This window comes from Meles meles, chromosome 6 (genome assembly GCF_922984935.1).
Source record: "Meles meles chromosome 6, mMelMel3.1 paternal haplotype, whole genome shotgun sequence".
NCBI classification, from domain to species: Eukaryota; Metazoa; Chordata; class Mammalia; order Carnivora; family Mustelidae; genus Meles; species Meles meles.
The window spans coordinates 32,778,403-32,799,975 of NC_060071.1; the positions used below are offsets into that span (position 1 = coordinate 32,778,403).

Sequence of the window (21,573 nt, forward strand, 5' to 3'; positions counted from 1 at the left end):
AAGCCAAGTTTCTGACATCACCAACAACATCATCATTATTCTACCTTTAGCAAAATTGTTAATTCTCTCTTGGTGAAAAAATTTTTAGAGCTTCAAAAAAAAAAAAAAGTTTTTAGAGCTTCATCTATTTGTTGATATTTGCAGATTTACCATACATCCATAGCTATTTTCATATCGATGAAATTAGGGCTCATAGGAGTTTTAAAATGTCTGCTCTCGGGTATGACTGAATAAGTTTCTGAATTTCACAGTCCTCTGGTTGTTACTGCCAACTTTTTCTTGAGATTTTTAAAATGTAGATCACTGACTCTAGAGCTAGTGAAATAATATAATAGAGAAATATTGAATTTCTTTCTATAGTACTATAGCAACATACAAATATGGTACACTATGGTTATAGAGGGGATGGGGAGATTTAAGTACAGGGAAGTCTGCCATATGTAAAAACAGTCTTTTCAAGCTAATTGCCAATTTAGGAAGTGTATTAAATAAACATAATGGTTTTTATGTTTATTTCAAAAAAGGGGAAAGAAGAGCTTTATTTTGCCAGAAAGACAATGTCAGCTGCTAGCCATTTATTTCCTAGCAAAACAAACTACTTGCAAAATTCTAATTGGCAGATTTCTTCTCCCTGGCGTTTAATTAAAATCATTCTCTAGCAATACATGATACTGAGGATAGTGTACAGGTTCATTTATTATACCAAGAAAGACCTGAGCCAAGTATGTCTTTCTAGCTCTCAGCCATTACTAATTATGTGTCTTCTCTGATTTGTTTAGCATTGTTATTGGTAAGGAGCAGAGTAGATGTATTGTTTATAATCTTTCCTTTTTATGTCTATGTCACTGTTTCTAGAGTTGTATTCATTTCTGCAAAGAGCTTAATTTTTTTAGGTAAGTAAAACCTTATCATACTAGAAATTACAACTCAATTTTTGTGTGTAGCTTAATGTCTGTCATGTAATGAAATAATCATGGTGCACAGGATTGGAATTGATCTCTATTTGCGTCCCACCTTAGAGTGCTACTGTATAAATGAATCTTTCTGCTCCATGGGGCTGGGTGGAAGACTAAGCATGAATCGATGTAATTGCATCCTTATTAAAAAGTAGAAAATGCTTAGCCAGGGGTACAGCAACCATTTTGATATCAAAGATACTATCCTGTTAGTTAACAGTTCATCATCATCCAATAGGAGGCTTGAGTTTAAAGATTTGAAATTCAAAATGCTATTTTTCTAATAGATTAAGGGGATTTAAGTTCAGCGGTACATCATTTTATGAGTATAATACAATAATTTTGAGAGCTTTTTTCCTCCCAAGCACTTAAATTATTATTTAAATCGCCCCCCCCCCCCCCACGTCTTTTTTGGAACTGGGCTCTCTTAGAAGGTAGGAAAAGCATGTGTGTAACCTGGTGTGTTCAACTCTTAGCTGGGCTTCATGTTTATTGTTTCAGTACTTAATAAATATGCATAATAAAAAATAAATTGTAGCTACAGATCTGAACTTACTTTGCTATGACCCATAATAGTCTGCTCTACACTCTGCTCTTTGTCTTTCAAGCAAATCACATCACCCAAAACTTATAACCTACTTAACTACAATAGTGCTGACATGTTTTGGGAGCCTGGAAGGCAGATTGAAATTAAACTGGCATCATGGGATCTCAGTCAGTTTCATAGCTTCCCCTGCCTTACTTGGTAATGCATGTATAGTAATACTGAATGGCATTTGCTCTTGAGAGATTTGGGAGTTGATAACAACAGAAATGTATTGCAGGAAAGAACATAGATACTGTAATTAAGAGGGTTATGGGAGAGACTAGAAATTACTCTATCTGAATAGTTTCTTAATCTGAAGAGGTAAACCATGTGTTTCAATACGATACTGTGGAAAATAATCTTCCCAGTTCAAAAACTAAGAGTAAACTCCATCATAGGTAGAAGGCTAAGGATGCATATAGAGCATCGTTATGATATCTTATGTATACTCACTTTTATCTTATGATACTCACTTTTATTATCTTTTCATACTTACATTCATTTCCTGGATACAAGCTAATGATATAGTTTATTGTTCTTTTATTTACTTAAAGAGAAGTTCAGGGCTGCTTTTTTTTTTTTTAACTGAATATTTAGCAGCTCTGTGTAACAATTTATTATCAAGCCAGATTCATCTTACAACCTAGAGGATAAATTTATAAGATATTTCATGCAAGTACAAAGAGATGGTACTAAAGATGTAAATTCAATATAGGGAAAATACAATTTTTTAATACATTGTTTTAATTTAAACTTTTTTTTTTAAAGATTTTATTTATTTATTTGACAGAGAGATCACAAGTAGACAGAGAGGCAGTCAGAGAGAGAGGAAGAAGCAGGCTCCCCGCTGAGCAGAGAGCCTGATGCGGGACTCGATCCCAGGACCCTGAGATCATGACCTAAGCCGAAGGCAGCGGCTTAACCCACTGAGCCACCCAGGCACCCTAATTTAAACTTTTTTAAAGATTTATTTATTTTTATTTTAGAGAGAGAGGAAGAGAGTGCAAGTGGAGAGGGGGCAGAAGGAGAATCCTCAAGTCAACTCTCTGCTGAGTGGGGATCCCAATGAGGGGCTTGATCTCACAATTCTGAGATCATGACCTGAGCCAAAATCGAAATCAAGAGTCGGACTCTCAGTTAACTAAGCCACCCAACTGCCCTATAAACTTTCCATGTTCTATTTCATTTAAATGTTCCTTTTCCTGATCCCAAAACTGGTTTAAGTGATCATTCCCGATTACACGCCAAATGTTACTGCTTTATATCTAATGATATCATAATGTGTCCTTATTGTAGAACATTTGAACTTTAAAGACTCAAACAAGCATAAGACAGAATTTATGCTTTCAGACAGAATTTTAAAACAAAAAAAGTAAAAATACCTGAAGATAGTGGGTAGCCTCTTGAATGACTTTAAACAAGGAATGCTATGCATGATTAGATTTTTATCTAGAATGATCAGGTAGTTGTGTGGAAGCAGGTTGGAGTCAGGAGGGACAGGCAGGCAGGAGGCTGTTGGAATACTCGGGCCAAGAAAACTGACGGCTTTAACTGAGACAGTAGTAACAGGGACACAGAAGAAAGGACAGAATCAACTGGGCTTGGTGAGGGAATTCACTGTGGCAGTAAGAGCAGGGGAAATGCCAAAAAGGACTGCATGTTTTTAGCCTTAGTGACAGAGTAGAATACTCTCAGCCGACATGGAGAACATGGGGAATGGAACAGATTTTGAGGAAAAGATGATGGATTCGGTTTTATAGCTGTTAAGTGTGAATTGCTTATAGCACATTAAAGGAATATTCCTGATAATAGAGTTTAAGTGCCAAGCATTCGATGAATAAAAAGTTGGCAGCTCCAGACGAGTTCAGAAAAGTTTGAGTTTGATGTCAAATGCTAAACTTGGAAATCCTGGCACATTTTGTTTTCTCCTTTATAGATCAGTACATCATTGAGCAGTGTGCAGCTCAAGCCTTCAGTTCATTGTTATTGATGAGAATCTTTAGGTTATGTTGAGGATTTCCCTAATTCAGTCTGATAGATGACCTTTACTGCCTTCAGGCTTTTAATCTATCCATATTTCTCTGTAACCTCCTTAAAACCATCAATTTCAGAGCACCTTTAGTCTTGAAAAGCACAGCCATGCAAGAATTTCTCTACCAGATTACAATAAAGCATTACTGTTAGATTTTCCTTCTTGTTCTTACTTTTATATTCTGCCTCAAAACTTCCCCAGAGTCATGAAATGAATACATTTCATTTTGCATAATTCATGTTGCAGATTTTGTAGATAATCTTGAGCCTGTCTTGATTATTGTTCTAGTCCATTCGCTAAAGGACAAAATGGTAAGAATATGAGGTTGTAGCAGTGTAAAAGGACAATCATAGGTACAAAATGATAATGCAGGCAAACTTTTAAAACAGAATGCCTGAGTACTACTACAGTATACATTGAGTGTGAGAAAAATCTCATTCTGGTTTTACGTTTATCTCCTAAACTTTACTCTGTAGAGACTGTTGAATGCCTTAAAATACACAATTCCATGAATGCTTAACTTGGCTCTTTGAGGTTAGAGAAATCCTTTTATGTTTATTCATGAAGCACACACACTCTGATTCATCGCTTTAGGCATAACCAGTGTTTTCCATATATTCATACATACCAAATAAGGTATGTACTGGCCAAAATAATCACCATTGGCTTGACTTATTCTTTGTCTAAGAAATACACTTCTCATCTTCCCAGCCTAGACATCTAATGGTAAGCATTCTTCAAATCCAAGTGAGCTGAGTATCTTTCATAAGGAACTCTGATATTCTAATGTATTGAGAGATGTTCCTTCCTGCTCTCATTAGCATACAGATGTGGCCAGCTATATACTGTAAATAGTGATTGTTTAAAATTCACATTTTGAGGGGTGCCTGGGTGGCTCAGTGGATTAAGCCTCTGCCTTCGGTTTGGGTCATGATCTCAGGGTCTTGGGATCGAGCCCCACATCAGGCTCTCTGCTCAGCGGCAGCCTGCTTCCCCCTCTCTCTGCCTGACTCTCTGCCTGCTTGTGATCTCTCTCTCTGTCAAATAAATAAATAAAAATCTTTTAAAAAATTCACATTTTGAGTACAAATCTAATACCTGTTTATCTACTCGGGTTGAAGCTTAACTTTAGAATACTTTGAAAAAAAAAATTAAAAAAAAATAATAATAAAAAAAAACTTTAGAATACTTTGGTTGAAAAAGTAAAGTTCTACAGAGATGTAGAGAAAGAGCAATGAAAGAAATGTGGACTTATAAAAATATAAAATTACAGAATTTTTAGAGCTGAAAGGAATCTTAGCTGGCATCAGATTAGTCTTGGGATAACTGAGGGAAAATGATTTGGCAGAGGGAGCACACTTGTTCTTTTTGTCCCCAGAAGAGTAGAATGAGAACCCAAGGGTAGAAGTTCCTTGGGAATAGGTTTGGGGTTCATTATAAAGAAAAATCAGAGCTTCTCATACATTCCCAAGAGACACATTCAGGTTGAGACCTGAGCCTTGGTTGTTTAGTTGGACCTGGTGATCTTTGTGGGAACCTTTGGTCCTAGAATTCTTATTTAAACCAGTGCTTCCTTTTTTACTTTTAACTTTTTATAACTGTGGTATTTACAGTAAAGTACACAGATCTTCAGTGAATAAGTCAATGAATTTGTGCATACACACACACACACACACCTGCAAATATTTCCAGCACTTCAGGAGGCTCTCTAGTCAGTACCCTTTCTCCCTCTACCATAGGTAACTGCTATGCTGACTGTGTCCCCAAAGAGTAGCTTTATCTTTACTTAAATGTCACCTAAATGGATTCGTGGAATATTTACTCTCTGCGTCTGGCTTCTTCTGACATCATTCTGTCTGTGAAGTTCGTCCATGTTGCATGTAGCAGTCGTTCACTCATTTCATTGTAAGACTATATCATGATGTATCCTTGCCGCTGTTGATGAAAGTATGCGTTGGTTCCAGTTTTAGGCTGTTTTTTTTAATAATGGAGCTATGCACATCCCTATTACAGGTCTTTCGGTGAACATCAGCACTCATTTCTCTAGGATATTACTAGGAATGCAGTTCCTGATTCATAGGATAGGTTTATTTTAGCAGTTATTGACAAACAGTTCTCCAGAGGGACTGGGCACATTTAAATTCCCACCAGCAACATACGAGAATTTCAGTTTCTTCTCATGCTTGTCAGCACTGTGTATTGTCAGTCTTTTATTTTAGCCATTTTGGTGAATATGTTGTAGTATATCTTTTTCTATGGTTGTTGATCATTTGGATAGTCTCTTTTATGAAGCACTTGCTTTATTTTTACCCCTTTTTTAAAAAAAATGGGTCATTTATTTGTAGGCGTTCTTTGTACATTCTGAATCTGAGGCTTTAGGGGCCATATTTGTAACATATTATCTCCCATTCTGAAGTTTTTCAGACTTTTTATGCTTTTAACATGGTCTTTGATGAACAGATGTTCTTAACTTTGGTGAACTTTAGTTCATCATTTTTCTTTTCTCTGGTTAGTGCTTTTTGCTTCCTCTTTAAAAAGTCTTTGCCTAGCCCAAGATTATGAAGACATTTTGACCAATAATTCCTAAATTCTGATACTAAACTAGATAATGGTAAACTTTCATTGGTTCACACATCAAAATAAAAAAGAAAGAAATGCATAGAATTGTATTATTTTCTCCCATAATATCAATCTTAAACTTAGCATGCAAATAAGTAGATAATTATGATGACACCAAATCTGAAATTTACTATCAAGATAAACTTGTTTATTGCTTTGATAACAAAACCACTGTAGGATCTCAGTGGCTTTTTTCTCACTCATGCTACTTTTCCAAAGTGAGTTAACAAGGGGGTATGCTATTTTTGGTCAGTTAGGCAGAGACTGATATAAACTCCATTGTGATACAACATGGTCACTGTAATGGAGGAGGGGAACATGGAAAATTGCTTTTGGACTCTTGCTACTATGATTGACCCTCTGAGTTCCATGGTGTAATCTACTGTGGTTCCTGAAAAGAAAACTAAAAATATTTGTGAAGAGCTATGATGACTACCACAGTTAACTTGATTACATTACTTATCTTCTCTGTTGGTAGTTCACTATAAAAAAGAACTAATGATAGTATCTACCCCATGGTAGTTGAAGATTAAATGAGACAATACCCATGGTAGTTGAAGATTAAATGAGATAATACATGTAAAAGTCTTACCATAGTGGCTGTTACTTAGTAAACACTCAAGAAGTGCTTGCTACTGTTACTGTTATCATTATTGTTATGGGGCCCTTACTATGTGGTAGATACCATACAACCTGCTTTACATGACTTAATTCTTCAAATAACTTCTGTAGTAGGTACTGTTATTATCCTCATTCACAGATGAGAGAACATGCTCAGCGCTATTAACTTGCCCAGCTTCTGTGGCTGAAAATAGAAGATGGGATTTGAATCCAGGCAGTCTGATTTCAGAACCTTAACTTTAACCATGATGCACTTCCAGATAGCAAATAAATACTAACAGAAGAATTCAGAAATACATACTGTGCTTCAGGAACTTTGTGTTTGTGTATGTACGTATATGTTTGTTATTGTGATTTTATATTGAATTTTTAATATATTCCTATTTTCTGCTAGTTTGTAAAATCGTTTTTAATTCCTTTAATTGAATGTGTTAATTTCATGGTGTTCTGTCATGGTGTGATGAACAAACTTGAATTCATTTTGTCCTTCATCAGCAGATAAAGAACTTGGGCCAGAGGAGGTTAGGGATCCCAGAAGACAGTTACTTGGTGGCGTTAGCCTGAACTCAGGGCCGGACTCCCTGACCCCAGAGTGCTTTCTGGCACCTCAGGTTGCCTGCCAGTAGTCATATGGCACATAATCCTTTCTCAATAATTTGAGGTGCTTTGTTCCCCCCGCCCCAAAATTATGAGTGAACTTGCTATAGAATGTCCTCATTGTTCACATCAGCACATCTTGATTTTAAGTTACCAATTTTGTCTTTTAAATATGCAAATGTTACTAAACACCCAGAACCAAATTAGATATTTGGAGAGACTTTGTAATAAGACAAAATGCCTCCAGAGAAGATGCTTCAGTGGAAAAACATGGTAATGATGAGCTTTTTCCTCTAACTAGATTTGGAGTCTGAAGGGGAAGAGATGGCAGTGGAGCTAGAGATGGATTAAGTATATTCTGTTCGAAGTATATCGCAAGATATATTAGCAAGAAGTAAAATAACTTATTTATAAAAATCTTGTTACTTTTTCTGCCAGTGACATAAGAATATACATTGATCAACCTCAGATATATTGTAATTTTCAGAAGTAAACCTTTTAGGGAAACACCAAGCCATATTAAACACATGGTCATGGATATATTTCCATAATTAAATGGGATTTTGTATAATAATTGCAGTGTATTGTCATGTAATTTTATCTGGAAAAATAACAGGGTATAAATTGAGTTAACCATACATTTCTAGCCAATAGTAGAATTTCTCATTATATTGCTGTATAGTAGAGAAGGACCAGAAAGTCACGATACTTCTTTTTCTCAGTATCAAAATGTGTCCGTTATCTGTCAGGAAGGTGAACCTAATCTGTGCTATGTGGTATTGCACTCATAAGGAAATGTTTCATTTTATAAAAGTACAAGATGCTTTTCCCTGGTCTCCTCTAGTTTCAAACATTCATGTGTTAAAATAAACACTATTCTGTAAAATTGAATGCAGAATTTAAATGAATTTTTTAATATAAAACACCAAGTTCATAAACTGTGCCCTCGTGCTCTTCCTGCTAGACATGTTTACTCTTCTCTGCCCTGTAGGGCTAATTCTGATTTTAGAGACAGAGAGAGAGAAAATGAATATATCGCTAGAAATTCTCTCTAAGGCTCCTTTCAGCAATAAGCTATTAACTCCTCTAATGGCAAATTTTCTGGAGAGGGGAGTGGAGAGAATCAGGTCAAAGAGAATTTTAGCTTTATGTGTAGCCAAACTTTAAAAAAGAAAATGTATTCATGTATTGTGTGTGAAATTAAAATTGAAGTTTAAAAAGCCTACAGTTCTTGACAGCACTTTCCTCTTTCTTTAAAGTAACTAACCCCAGGGCGCCTGGGTAGCTCAGTGGGTTAAAGCCTCTGCCTTCGGCTCAGGTCATGATCCCAGGGTTCTGGGATGGAGCGCAACATCCGGCTCTCTGCTCAGCAGGGTGCCTGCTTCCTCCTCTCTCTCTCTCTCTCTCTCTCTCTCTCTCTCTGCCTGCCTCTCTGCCTACTTGTCATCTCTGTCAAATAAATAAATAAAATCTTTAAAGTAACTAACCCTATGACTAAATATTGGAGAGTTAAAACAAAAAGTAGAAAGTAATTACTCATAATTCCACCTAACATAATTACTTGGAACATTTTGTTGTGTTTCTTTCCAATTATTTTTCTTTTGTATCTGGTCTCTTAATATAAGTATAGACTGTATAGTATACTTATAAATATTTCACTGAAAACTTTGTAACATGATTAGCAAAAAGAGCTTTCACATTCTTTTATTTGTGGAGCATGTAAAGAAATACTTATTTGGTCTTCACCACATCTTTTTTGAGTTAAATAAAGAAGGTATTAGCCCCATTTTTCCATATGAAGTTACTGAAAACAGATAATCATATAATGCCTCTGCTTGGTGGTCTAGTGAATTTCTGTTCTGACAGAAGTAACTTGCACTAACACAAACAAGTAGGTGCATTTAACGCAGAAAGAAAAGCAAAATAAATCATTCTGCACATTCTTACTCCCTGGGACCAAGACCTGCCTTACCTGACAAGAGAGTATTTGAACAGTAATAATTTCCAGGTTACTGGAAATACAGATTTGTCAGATTTTAGTAAATACCAAGAATCTTTGAGGTGGTTTAATTAGTCTGGTTACTCCTCAGATTTAAGATAATGTGGTTTTTTGTTTAAAGACTTTGTTTATGTATCTATTTGAGAGAGAGGGAGCACAAGCAGGGTGGAGGGAGGAGCAAAAGGGAGAAGCAGACTCCCCACTGACCAGGGTACTTGACACGGGGCTCTGTCCCAGGACCCCGAGATCATGACCTGAGCCCAAAGCAGACGCTTAACCAACTGAGCCACCCAGGTACCCCGATAATGTGTGTTTTTTTTTCCATTATGCTCAGTTAGCCACCGTATCGCCATCATTAGTTTTTGATGCAGTGTTCAGCAATTCATTAGTTGCGTGTAACACCCAGTGCTCATCACAACACGTGCCCTCCTTAATACCCATCACCAAGCTACCCCATCCCCCGACCCCTCTCCTTTCTGAAACCCTCAGTTTGTTTCCCTTTTTTTCCACCTAAAAACAAAGGAAGTTAGGGATGCCTAAGAGGCTCAGTTGGTTAAGTGTCTGCCCTTGGCTCGGGTCATGATCCCAGGGTTCTGGGTTCGAGCCTCATGGCTAGATCCCTGCCCAGTGAGGAGCCTGCTTCTCCTTCTCCCTTTGCCTGCCACTCTCCCTGCATGTGCTCTTTCTCTGAAAAATCAATAAATAAAATCTTAAAAAAAAAAAAGGAAATGAAACAGCTTATAATAAACCAGGAAGATAACATCCAACCACTTGGTTGGAATTGCCTGGGTGGGTGAGAGCCTAGAGGTTCTGTGTATGAAGGGCGAAGCCTTATCATATTGGGTAGAGTATTTAAAGGAACAGTGTTCCTAGGAAACTGTACTTCTGGAGCATTAAATATGTCAAAGCTGAATTCAGGGACCATTTGGTTTACTTTCTAAAGTCCTGAGCATTGTAAAGATTTAAGATTTAAAATAAAAAATACAGAACTATAATTCTGTTTTAAATCTCCTTTTCAGTTGAAACTGTTCTGTTAAGCATATTACAATTATGTCTTATTTGTTTTGTGATGAAAACTGAATTTCATTTTACTGTTCAAAGTGGTGAAGACTATTATTGTTTGGCCTCCCTGCAACAAAAGTGTTTGGGTTTTTGTTTTGTTTTCTTTTTTGTCTTCAACTTTTGGATAAAGAAAAATTCCCTTCTACCCAAAGCTCTCTGTTTTTCTTTTAGGAATTCCCCCTAGGAAGAGACTTTAATTTGTGAGTTGATTAAAATGAAGAACACTTTGATGGAGTCTCTTTCCCTTTTTTTTAACACTCTAGTTTTTATAAATGATCTCCAATTTTCCTTCTCAAAGTATGTCATCTTTTAGTATTCATCGGCTTTGAAAGGGTAAAAGGTTTGGGAGTTGTTGCCTGTAATAGAAAGGAACATTCTTTCCATCTCTTCTTTGCAGTCTTGTTTCACAGCTGCAGGTTCGAGCTGAAGAGAACAGTGTAAAATATAAGAAAATAGAGGAGCACTGTTCCTTGAACCAATAGGGACCCTTCCCCTAGAACTGTTAACTAGTAAGTTTTTGTTCAGGTCAAAATACTAGGGACCTTTGTTTCTTCTGCACTCTCATCTGTTGCTTTCCTCAGATTCTAGGCTTGAACCATTTTGTTTTAGAGCAAGAAAAGAATCCTATCTACCTCCCTGGTATGAAATTGGATTCCAAACATGTGAGGACCCTGTGCTAAGTGTTTCCTTCCCAGGCACTTATTCAGCTGGTATTTTCTGCTGCCTTCAGATCTCCACTGCATCTGTGAATTTATTATGATAATGAGCAGTTAGCTGGTTACTCCGTCTGTTCAATTCATCTGTCTCCTCCCTGTTTTTCTCGTAGATTTAAATAAATATCTTTACACACATCAGCTACAGCCTTCACATTTTTTTACTGTTTGTCCATTTGTCCCGGCAGTATGTCATGAACTGTAAAAGGAAAAGAATTTCTTGTCAACCTTATTTAGTTCTGTCTTCAATGCATATCATAGTTAAATATAATAAACTGTGATAAGCCTTATTTTTCAGCTTTAAAACTGATTTCAGACTCGTTTAAAACTCATTTCCCCTGTTGATAAACATAAAATTCCTCTATTCTAATATACCCACCATGAGACTCACCAAGAAGTGCAAAAATATACATATGTGTCTTCACCAAATAAGAACATTAACTTTCTGCATTTTGTATACTTAATTGCATTGGTTTCCCAAATGTAAGATTAGATTATAACATTGCATATTGTTGAAAACACTCTTTTGTATATCATAACAGCCTCCTACAGGGAGTATGCCCGTTAGGGTGTTCCTCTTCCCCACCTTCCTCCTACCTCTCCACCCACCCCCACCTCATACACACCCACCTTTTTACTGTTTCATAGTACCCAAGTGTCCCAGGAAATTGTTTGGCAAAGTATTCTACCCAGAGAAAGTAATGCCAAGTCTTACTGGATTCCTTGAACTCTTAGTTCTGGTATTGGGCCAGAAGTTGTCTTATTCGGGCGGTTTTCTCCTTGTTTACTAATAATTAAAGCAGCGTTTTAGGTAGTCTGTGTAGGAAGGGCCACTTGGGACCCACCGTCCACCATGAAAAAGCCAGATTGGTGGATTGTGAACTCAGAAGACAATACCCCGCTTCTAAAGGATAGATTTTTGCTTTGTAAGAGGTAAGTGTTTTCTCTGTTATTGGTGTGCTTTATGCCCAATATGAAACACTATTGCTAGGTGTTTGGGGTTTTCTTTTCTCTCACAACACATTTTGTGTCCTATGATAACAATGTGCCATCAAGGTTCCCGTGGGGGAGAGGGGGTGGAATTCACGTACAGTAATCAAACTGTCTAAAAGGAAATCTGAGCAGTGTTCAGTTTCTTTTGATGATGTAATACTTCCATGTTTTTAAAAGAAAATATCGGACTCAAAATTTAACAAACTTTTACTTCAAAAAATCACTGACAGAGATGAAAGATTATTATTTGTTTCTAATTCTGGCCTCTTCTTCCCACTTCTTGTTGTTTTGAGAACAGTATCTCTAGACCAAGGACCATAACATACTACAGATCTGTGTACCGCTTGACGCCAAGCACAGTCTTGGTCACACAGTAAAGGTGCTCAACAAATATTTGTTGGTAAAATGTAAACTCTGCAAGCATTTGCATTAAAGGAGGCTGGATTATTTCCTTTGTGGCCCCAAAAAACACTGTATAATATTTAGCTTCACAAAAATTGCAAGTAGCATATTGTTAGTATAGCCCACCCTTTACCACTAAACAGGTTATGATTCTACAGTTGAAATATGTCCTAACTTTTTTTTAGTTACTTTCAACTGAAAGATCGGTTCTACCTTCAAATCAAGAATCTAACCATTTCTCACCACCTCCACTACTGCCACTGTGATCCAAGCCACCTTCATCTTTCAGGTAGATTATTGCAGTAGATTTCCAAATGAACTCCTTATTCTACCTTGACTTTCTCCATTCTTCATTCTGTTCTGGAAACAGCAGGCAGAGTGGTCCTAGAAATGTTAGATACCATGTCTTACTCAGAACCTCTAGTGGCTTCTCGTCTCAGAGCAAGAAGCCAAAGTCCTTACTATGACTGACAGAGCCCTGTGCTGTCTGGTCCCTAGTCAGCTATCAGATCTCATCTACTGTTTTTGCCCTTATTTTAGTCCAGCCACATTTGCCTCCTTCCATCACATTCAGTATCCTCCTTTGCAGTGGTTGTTTGCCCTGCCCTGACCGTTCTAACCTCACATACATGCATCACTCTATCCTTCCCCTCCTGTAGGCCTCAGTGAAGTCTTTCCTGGCCTCTATCTAGAATTCCAAACACCCCCTTCCCTTGAACTCTTCCTGGCCTCTTCACTGGCTCTATTTTTTTTCTTAGTGCTTATCACTATATGACATTATTCATTTTACTTTTTTTTTTAATCTTGTTTTTTGTCTGTCTGTCCCATTGTACTGTGAGCTGTGTGAGGGCAGGGATTTTTTTGGCCTGTTTTGATCACTGCTTCTATCCCAGTACACAGAAAGTGCCTAGAATGTCAGATACTCAATGAATATTTGTTGTGTGAATGAATCCATTTCTTTATTGTTTAATTCCTACACATGGGATGCTTTTATGGCTCTGTCGGTTAAGTGTTTGCCTTGGGCTCAGGTCACAATCCCAGGGTGCTAGGATCAAGTCCTGCATTGGGCTCCCTGATGAGCAAGGAGCCAGCCTCTCCCTCTGCCTGCTGCTCCCCTGCTGTGCCCCTTCCCCCCCACACCAATAAATAAATAAAAGCTTTAAAAAATAATAAAAATATTTCCTACACTACCATACCAACATTTTTTTTAAGACTTCATTTACTTATCAGAGAGAGAGAGGACGCAAACAGGCAGAGTGGCAGGCAGAGGCAGAGGGAGAAGCAGGCTCCCTGCCGAGCAAGGAGCCCCATGTGAGACTTGATTCCAGACTACGGGGATCATGACCCAAGCCGAAGGCAGCTGCTTAACCAACTGAGCCACCCAGACGTCCCTACCCTACCAACATTTTTAAAAATAATAGGGGTGACTGAGTAGCTCAGTTGATTAAGCATCCGACTCTTAAATTTCAGTGCAGGTCAATCTCAGGGTGGAGAGATCGGCTCCACATTCAGTGGGGAATCTGCTGGAGATTCTCCCTCTGCCTCTTCCCCTCCCGCTGCTCACACTCTCTCTAAAAAAAGTAAATCTTAAAAACGTATATGTATAAATTAATAATATTTATACTTACAGGAGCATAGGCTCTAGATTTTAGGAATAGAGAGCCCCCACCTAACCCCCAGCCAGACACACACCTCCTTATGCCCTTCTCTTGAAGTAACCCTAAGTCTTATATGTATATTTCAGTTCTCTCCCCCATACTAACTACCCCATCTTAAAAAAAAAAAAAAAAAGTATTTAATTATCTTTTTCCTTCTCATCTCCCATATCAAAACCTGCAGTGAAAGAGTTCTTAACTGAATTTCACTTAACTGAACCCCAGTTAACTGCCTGATGGGATTAGCCAGTGTTCTTATTCCCTCTGTAAAACATATTGATTAATGCTTACAGCCTACTGACTGCTCTTAGCTTAATGTTCACAGCTTGTAGACTATTCTCTAGTAAGCCTTTGTGCTTTCACCTGCTCTGGTTAAATTGCATGCATATCAAAATAAGTTGTATTTATTCTTAAGCATGATTATAGCAGGACTATCTTACTATAAATTGTATATTATAACTTTAAGTATATAGTTATGATAACTTTTAATTAATAAACTTTATGTTTTATAGATGTTTTAGGTTCACAACAAAATCAAGCAGAAAGTACAAAGAATTCCCACATATTCCCTGTCCTTACACATGCCATACTCTCCTCCACCATCAACATTTCCAGCCAACACCGTATATTTGTTACATCAGTGAGCTTAATTGACATAATTATCACCCAAAACACTAGTTTATATTAGGGTTCACTCTTGGTGTTGTATCTTCTGTGGGATTTGACAAATGAATGATTATGTATCCACAATTGCGGTATTGTGCTGAATAGTTTCACTACCCTAAAAATCCTTTGTGTTCTGTCTGTTCCCTTGCTTCCCCTCTAACCTGGCAGTCATCGTCTTTTTACTGTTTCCATATTTTGCCTAATCTGGATGTCGTATGGATGGAATCATATCTATGTAACCTTTTCCGATTGACTTCTTTCTTTTTTTTTTTTTTTTAAAGATTTTATTTATTTATTTGACAGACAGAGATCACGAGTCAGGCAGAGAGAGAGAGAGGGGAAGCAGGCTCCCTGCTGAGCAGAGAGTCTGATGTGGGGCTCGATCCCAGGACCCTGGGATCATGACCCGAGCCGAAGGCAGAGGCTTTAACCCACTGAGCCACCCAGGTGCCCCTTCTTTCACTTAGTAGTATTCATTTACGTTTATTTCATGTCTTCTCGTGGCTTGATAAATCACTTATTTTTAGCACTGAATAATATTCCATTATCAGTATGTATTACAGTTTGTTTATCCACTCAGCAACTGAAAGACATGGTTGCATCCAAATTTTGATGTTATGAATAAAGCTGCCGTAAACATTCATGTGCAGGTTTTTAGTGGATTTAATTTTCACTTCCTTTGGGTAAATACCAAGGAACTCAATTGTTGACAAGAATGTACTTTTGTAAGAACTGCCAAACTGTCTTCATAGTGGCTATACCGTTTTTACATTCATTCCCACCAGCAGTGGATAGAGTTCTTGTCCTAAATCCACGTTGGCATTTGGTGTCGTCAGTGTTACAGATTTTAACCATTCTTATAGCATTGGTATCTCGTTGTTTCACTTTTCAATTCCTTAATGACGTGATACTGAATATCTTTTCATATAGATACTTGCCATCTGTATATCCAGTTGATTGGTGGAACTGTTGAGTTCATCTACATCCTTACTGATTTTCTATCTTCTCGATATGTCTGTTTCTCTTAGAGGGGTGTTAAAGTCTCCAACTATAATGGTGGATTCATCTATTTCTCCTTGCACTTTCAGTTTTTGCCTCACACATTTTGACCCTCTGTAGTTAGACATATAAACATTAAAAATTATTACGTCTTCCTTGAGTATTGTCCCTTGGCATTGTCCCTCTTTATTCCTGATGACTTTCTTTGCACTGAAGTCTGCTCTGTCTGAAATTAATATAGCTACTCTTGCTTTCTTTTGATTGGTGTTATGTCATTTCCCATTCCTTCATTTTTAATGTATGTGTGCCTATATATTTAAAGTGGGTTCCTTGTAGACATCATATAGTTGAAACTTGTGTTTCATTTGCTCTGACCATCTTTGTCTTTCAGTTGGTGTATTTAGAACATTGACATGTAAGGTAATTATTAATATAGTTGGATTAATGTCTGTCATCTTCATTACTGGTTTCTATTTGTTGCCATTGTTCTTTATTCCTTTTTTATTTTTTTCCCTTTTTATCTTCCACACCTCTTCTGCCTTTGGTGGTTTTTTTTTTTTTTTTTTTAAAGATTTTATTTTTATTTATTTATTTGACAGAGAGAGATCACAAGTAGGCAGAGAGGCAGGCAGAGAGAGAGGAGGAAGCAGGCTCCCCGCCGAGCAGAGAGCCCGATGCGGGACTCGATCCCAGGACCCTGAGATCACGACCCGAGCTGAAGGCAGCAGCCCAAACCACTGAGCCACCCAGGCGCCCCGTGCCTTTGGTGGTTTTAACTGAGCATTTTTTATTCCATTTTCTCACCATATCAATTCTATTTACATTTTTTACTTTTTTTTTAAGTGGTTGCCCTAGAGTTTGTAATATTTTAAAACTACTCCAAGTCCACTTTCAAATAACACTGTTCCATTCATGGGTAGTTCAAGTACCATATAATAGCAAAATACTCCTAATTCTTTTTTCTCATCCCTTGTGTCATTACTGTCATTTATTTACATAAATGTGTGTGTGTAAGCGTACATAATCAAATATACTGTTGCTATTATTTCTTTAAAGAAGCTGTTATCTGTTAGATCAATTAAGAATAAGAAAAATAAACCTTTTTATTTTGCCCTCATTTACTCATTTTCCAGTGGTCTTCCTTTCCTTATGTGGGTCCAAGTTTCTGACCAGTGTCATTTTTTTCTTCTTTCTGAGGAACTTTTTTACTTTTCTTTCTTTTTTTACTTTTTTTTTTTTTTAACTTTCAAGTACTACTTTCAAGGCAGGTCTACCGGAAACAAATCCTTCGATTTTTCTTTGTGAAAATTTTTGTTTCTCCCTCACTTTTGTAGATAATATCACAGGATACAGAAATTTGGGCTGTTTTTTTGTGGGGTTTTTTTTTTTCTCTCTCAATGCTTCATATATTTCATTCCCCTCTCTTGATTACATACTTTCTAAGGAGAGACTGGATATAATTCTTATCTTGGCCTCGTTAGGTAAGATATTTTTAGGGAGCTGGCTTCTTTCTTAACCTCCTCCCCTCTCAGGATATGTGAGTGGATCAATTTTATTTTAAACCCAGTGTTTATTTTATTTTATTTTATTTTAAGATTTTATTTATTTATTTGACAGAGATCATAAGTAGGCAGAGAGAGACAGAGAAGCAGGCTCCCTGCTGAGCAGAGAGCCCAATGCGGGACTCGATCCCAGGACCCTGGGATCATGACCTGAGCTGAAGGCAGAGGCTTTAACCCACTGAGCCACCCAGGAACCCCCAGTGTTTATTTTAACATACAGTGCTATATTAGTTTCACGTCTACAATGTAGTGACCCAACCTTCCATACATTACTCAGTGCTCATCAAGTGCAAGTGCACTCCTAATGCCCTTCAACTATTTCATCCATCCCCCCAGCGACCTCCCCTCTGGTAACCATCATTTTGTTCTCTATAAGAGTTAAGAGTCAGTCTCTTGGTTTACCTCTCACTCTCTCTCTCTTTCTTTTCCTTTGCTTGTTTGCTTTGCTTCTTAAATTCCGCATGAATGAAATCATGTATTTGTCTTTCTCTGACTGGCTTATTTTGCTTAGTGTTATACTGTCTAGGTCCATCCAAGTCATTGCAAATAGCAAGATTTCATTCTTTTATACCTGAATTATACTCCATTGTATATATATATACCTCATCTTCTTTATCCATTCACCTATTGATGGGCCCTAGGCTACTTCCGTAGTCTGGCTATTGTCAGTAGTGCTGCAGTAAACATAGGGCTGCATATATCCCTTCAAATGCTGTTCTCACATTCCTTGGGTTAATAATACTCAGTAGTGTGGTTACTGAGTCACAGGATAGTTCTATTTTTAACATTTAGAGGAAACTCCATATTGTTTCCCACAGTAGCTACACCAGTTTGTATTTCCACCAACAGTGCACAAGTGTTGCTTTTTTTCCACATCCTCACCAACACTTGTTTCTTGAGTTTTGTATTTTAGCCATTCTGGTAGATGTGAGGTGATATCTCATTGTGGTTTTGATTGACATTTCACTGATGATGATGTTGAGCAAGTTTTTATATGTCTGTTAGCCATCTGGATGTCTTTGGAGAAATGTCTGTTCATGTCTTCTGCTCATTTTTAATTAGATTATTTGGAGTTTTGATGTTGAGTTGTATTAGATATTTATATATATTGGATACTAACCCTTTGTCGGATATGTCATTTGCAAATATCTTCTTCCATTGAACAGGTTGTCTTTTAGTTTTGTTGATTATTTTCTTCACTGTGCAGAAGTTTTTTATTTTGATGTAGTCCCAGTAGTTTATTTTTGCTTTTGTTTCCCTTACCTCAGGGGACCTATCTAGAAAGGATGTTGCTATGACCACTGTCAAAGAAATTACTGCCTGTTTTCTAGAATTTTTACGTTTTCAGGTCACATATTTAGGTGCTTAATCTATTTTGAGTTTATGTATGGTGTAAGAAAGTGGTCTAGTTTCATTCCTTTGCATATAGTTGTCCAGTTTTCCCAAGACCATTTGTTGAAGAGACTGTCTTTTTCCCATTGCATATTCTTGCCTCTTTGTAGAAGATTAATTGACGATATAATTGCGGGTTTATTTCTAGCCTTTCTATTCTGTTTCTGTTTTTGTGCCAGTACCATACTGTTTTGATTACAGTAGCTTTGTAATATAACTTGAAGTCTGGAATTGTGAAACCTCCAGTTTTGTTTTTGTTTTTCAAGACTACTTTGGCTATTTGGCGTCTTTTCGTGATTCTATACAAATTTTAGCATTGTTTTTTCTAGTTCTGTGAAGAATGCTGGTGGTATTTTGATAGGGATTGCATTATATGTCTGGATTGCTTTGGGTAGTATAGACCTTTTAACAATATTTGTTAAATCCATGAGCATAGGATGTCTTTCCATTTCTTTGTATCAACTTCAGTTTCTTTCATCACTGTTTTATACTTTTCAGAATACAGGCCTTTCACCTCTTTGGTTAAGTTTATTCTTATGTATCTTATTATTGGGTACAATTGTAAATGGGATTGTTTTTCTTGATTTCTCTTCTGCTGCTTCATTATTAGTGTATAGAAATGCAACAGAGTTTCATATATTGATTTTTGTATCCTGTGGCTTCATCAAATTCATTTGTCAGTTCTAGTATTTTCTTTTTTTTTTTTTTTTTTTTTTTTTTTGGTGGAGTCTTTAGCACTTTCTATTTATAGTATCATATTATCTGCAAATTATAGAAGTTTGACTTCTTCCTCACCAATTTGGATGCCTTTTATTTCTTTCTCTTGTCTGATTGCTGTGGCCAGGACTTCTACCACTATGTTGAATAAAAGTGGTATAAGTTGACATCCTTTTCTTGTTCCTGACCTTAGGAGAAAACCTGTTTTTCCCCATTGAGTAAGATGTTAGGTGTGGATTTTTCATATAAAGCCTTTATTATATTGAGGTATATTCCCTGTTAACCTATTATATTGAGAGTATATGTCATAAATGGGTATTGTACTTTATCAAAGCTTTCTCTGCAGCTGTTGAAATGATAATGTTTTTTATCCTTTCTCTTATTTTTCTTTAAGATTTTATTTTTAAGTAATCTCTGCATCAAACTCACAATCCCAAGAGCAAGAGTCGCGTGTTGTACAACTGAACCAGGCAAGGTGCCCCTGTCCTTTCTCTTATTGATGGAATGTGTCACATTGATTGATTTGTGAATATTGAACCACCCTTGCATCCTGGGAATAAATCCCACTTGATTGTGATGAATGATTTTTTAAATGTATTGTTAAATTCAGTTTGCTTGTTCAAGATTTCTACATCTGTGTTCATCAGAGATACTGGCTTTAGTTTTCATTTTTTGTGGTGTCTTTACTTGATTTTGGTATCAGGGTAATGCTCACCTCACAAAATGAATTTAGAAGTTTTCCTTCCTCTTCTATTTTTTGGAAAAGTTTGAGAAGAGTAGGTATTAACTTTTCTTTAAATGTTTGATAGAATTCATCTGTGAAGCTGTCTGGTTCTAGATTTTTTTGGTTTGGGGGAGGTTTTTTATTAACTGATTCAATTTCATTCCTGGTAATCAGTCTGTTTAAATTTTCTCTTTCTTCCTGCTTCAGTTTTGATAGGTTATGTTTTTAGGAATTTATCGATTTCTTTTAAGTTTGTGTAATTTATTGGTATATAATTTGTCATAAATCTCTAAACCATTTGTATTTCTGTGTTATTGGTTATTATTTCTCCTCTTTCATTTGTGATTTTATTTGAGTTCTCTCTTTTTTTGAGGCTGGCAGAGGTTTATCAGTTCTATTTATCTTTTCAAAAAGAACCAGCTTCTGGTTTCAGTGATATCTTCTTTTTTCTTTTTTTTCTTTTTTTTTTTTTTTGGTTTCTATATCATTTATTTCTGCTCTAATCTTTATTATTTCCTCCCTTCTGGTTTTGGGTTTTGTTTGTTCTTTCTCCAGATCCTTTAGGTATAAGGTCAGGTTGTTATTTGAGAGTTTTCTTTTATCTTGGGGTAGGCCTGTATTGCTATAAAACTTCCTTCTTAGACTTGCTTTTCCTACATTCCAAAGATTTTGGAGCATTCTGTTTTCATTTTTATTTCTCTCCATGTAATTTTTTTATTTCTTCTTTGATTTCTTAGTTGACCCAGTCATTATTTAGTAGCATGTTAGTTTGCTTCTATTTGTACTCTTCCTAGATTTTTTCTTATGGTTGATTTCTAGTTTCATAGCATTGTGGTCAGAAAAGTTACATAGTATGACTTAGATATTTTTTAATTTGTTGAGATTTGTTTGTGACCTAAAATGATCTGTTCTGGAGATTGTTCCATGTATATTTCAAAAGAATTTATATTCTGCTCTTTTCACATGGAATGTTCTGAATATATGTGTTACATCCATCTGGTCTAGTGGTGCTATTCAAAGCCACTATTTCCTTGTTGATTTTCTCTTCAGATGATCTGTCCATTGATGTAATGGGGTGTTAATGTCTATACTCTTATTATATTACTATCAATTGGTTCCTTTATGTTTGTTTTAACTGTTTTATGTATTTGGGTACTCCCATCTTGGGTGCATAAATATTATAATTGTTATAACTTCTTGTTGGACTGTCCCATTAGTAATTACATATATATATGTATATATATATGTATATATATATATAAGGATATATATATATAA

The 21,573-nt window shown here is 36.5% G+C and overlaps 1 protein-coding gene across 8 annotated transcripts in view; it reads left to right on the forward strand.

The window, feature by feature from the left end:
- Positions 1-21,573, forward strand: part of HMG20A (high mobility group 20A) — an 83,866-nt gene that overhangs the window by 21,076 nt on the left and 41,217 nt on the right. The window contains exons 1-2 of one of the 8 annotated variants that reach the window (XM_046008323.1): positions 11,989-12,118; positions 12,766-12,869. The exons of 6 other annotated variants lie outside the window; for them this stretch is intronic. The gene's annotated coding sequence lies outside the window, so the exon portion shown is untranslated. Of the gene's footprint in view, positions 1-11,988; positions 12,119-12,765; positions 12,870-21,573 lie in introns of those variants that run through there. One more of the 8 variants, XM_046008322.1, reaches the window with a different exon arrangement.